General features: G+C 54.2%; 1 non-coding gene across 1 annotated transcript; it reads left to right on the forward strand.

Moving 5' to 3' along the window:
* The first annotated feature begins 407 nt into the window (after nt 1-407).
* On the forward strand, nt 408-2,317 carry LOC124560718. Its single transcript, XR_006969268.1, has one exon. It is a non-coding gene; the product is annotated as a small subunit ribosomal RNA (ribosomal RNA).
* The last annotated feature ends 146 nt before the right edge of the window (nt 2,318-2,463 follow it).

Genomic DNA, 2,463 nt, shown 5'->3' on the forward strand with positions numbered 1-2,463 from the left:
GCTGGGAGAGTTCGCTTCGGCACCCAAGTGGGGCTTTTGTCCTTCTGTGGCGCTGGCGTTGGAGCTGCCGGCCACCGTAGGTGGCGCGTGTTGTCTCCCGCCGGCAATGCCACGACAGCACGCTCCCGGGCCTCTGTCGGCAGCGGCAAGCTCAGTTGGGAGCACGGGTGGTCGCACCTAAAGCGTCTACTCGCCAAACTCCGGGCGATTGCGCCTCTCTCGAACCCGACCAAGTACTTAGGACGGCGCTGCGCGCCGCCGGGACCTGAGAGGGTTTCGAGGTGTATTGTGCAGGGGAGCTCAGCCTCCTCCTGTTTGCAGAATAATTGAGCGGACGCTTGCGTGTTCGCGCGGGCCCCCGGGACACACTCCCGGGCGGCCGGCTGCTCAGCTCTAGTTGACGCAGCTCCCTGGTTGATCCTGCCAGTAGTCATATGCTTGTCTCAAAGATTAAGCCATGCATGTCTCAGTACAAGCCGCATTAAGGTGAAACCGCGAATGGCTCATTAAATCAGTTATGGTTCCTTAGATCGTACCCACGTTACTTGGATAACTGTGGTAATTCTAGAGCTAATACATGCAAACAGAGTCCCGACCAGAGATGGAAGGGACGCTTTTATTAGATCAAAACCAATCGGTCGGCTCGTCCGGTCCGTTTGCCTTGGTGACTCTGAATAACTTTGGGCTGATCGCACGGTCCTCGTACCGGCGACGCATCTTTCAAATGTCTGCCTTATCAACTGTCGATGGTAGGTTCTGCGCCTACCATGGTTGTAACGGGTAACGGGGAATCAGGGTTCGATTCCGGAGAGGGAGCCTGAGAAACGGCTACCACATCCAAGGAAGGCAGCAGGCGCGCAAATTACCCACTCCCGGCACGGGGAGGTAGTGACGAAAAATAACGATACGGGACTCATCCGAGGCCCCGTAATCGGAATGAGTACACTTTAAATCCTTTAACGAGTATCTATTGGAGGGCAAGTCTGGTGCCAGCAGCCGCGGTAATTCCAGCTCCAATAGCGTATATTAAAGTTGTTGCGGTTAAAAAGCTCGTAGTTGGATTTGTGTCCCACGCTGTTGGTTCACCGCCCGTCGGTGTTTAACTGGCATGTATCGTGGGACGTCCTGCCGGTGGGGCGAGCTGAAGGCGTGCGACGCGCCTCGTGCGTGCTCGTGCGTCCCGAGGCGGACCCCGTTGCAATCCTACCAGGGTGCTCTTGAGTGAGTGTCTCGGTGGGCCGGCACGTTTACTTTGAACAAATTAGAGTGCTTAAAGCAGGCAAGCCCGCCTGAATACTGTGTGCATGGAATAATGGAATAGGACCTCGGTTCTATTTTGTTGGTTTTCGGAACCCGAGGTAATGATTAATAGGGACAGGCGGGGGCATTCGTATTGCGACGTTAGAGGTGAAATTCTTGGATCGTCGCAAGACGAACAGAAGCGAAAGCATTTGCCAAGTATGTTTTCATTAATCAAGAACGAAAGTTAGAGGTTCGAAGGCGATCAGATACCGCCCTAGTTCTAACCATAAACGATGCCAGCCAGCGATCCGCCGCAGTTCCTCCGATGACTCGGCGGGCAGCCTCCGGGAAACCAAAGCTTTTGGGTTCCGGGGGAAGTATGGTTGCAAAGCTGAAACTTAAAGGAATTGACGGAAGGGCACCACCAGGAGTGGAGCCTGCGGCTTAATTTGACTCAACACGGGAAACCTCACCAGGCCCGGACACCGGAAGGATTGACAGATTGATAGCTCTTTCTTGATTCGGTGGGTGGTGGTGCATGGCCGTTCTTAGTTGGTGGAGCGATTTGTCTGGTTAATTCCGATAACGAACGAGACTCTAGCCTGCTAACTAGTCGCGTGACATCCTTCGTGCTGTCAGCGATTACTTTTCTTCTTAGAGGGACAGGCGGCTTCTAGCCGCACGAGATTGAGCAATAACAGGTCTGTGATGCCCTTAGATGTTCTGGGCCGCACGCGCGCTACACTGAAGGAATCAGCGTGTCTTCCTAGGCCGAAAGGTCGGGGTAACCCGCTGAACCTCCTTCGTGCTAGGGATTGGGGCTTGCAATTGTTCCCCATGAACGAGGAATTCCCAGTAAGCGCGAGTCATAAGCTCGCGTTGATTACGTCCCTGCCCTTTGTACACACCGCCCGTCGCTACTACCGATTGAATGATTTAGTGAGGTCTTCGGACTGGTACGCGGCATTGACTCTGTCGTTGCCGATGCTACCGGAAAGATGACCAAACTTGATCATTTAGAGGAAGTAAAAGTCGTAACAAGGTTTCCGTAGGTGAACCTGCGGAAGGATCATTACCGACTAGACTGCATGTCTTTCGATGTGCGTGTCGTGTCGCGCAACACGCTACCTGTACGGCTCGCAGTAGCCGTGCGCCGCGTGCGGAACCACGCGTGCTTCTCAAAACTAACGCCAATGTTGTGTGGTACGAGCGCTGAAGCGC

The sequence above is a fragment of the Schistocerca americana genome, unplaced genomic scaffold, assembly GCF_021461395.2.
Source record: "Schistocerca americana isolate TAMUIC-IGC-003095 unplaced genomic scaffold, iqSchAmer2.1 HiC_scaffold_1105, whole genome shotgun sequence".
NCBI classification, from domain to species: Eukaryota; Metazoa; Arthropoda; class Insecta; order Orthoptera; family Acrididae; genus Schistocerca; species Schistocerca americana.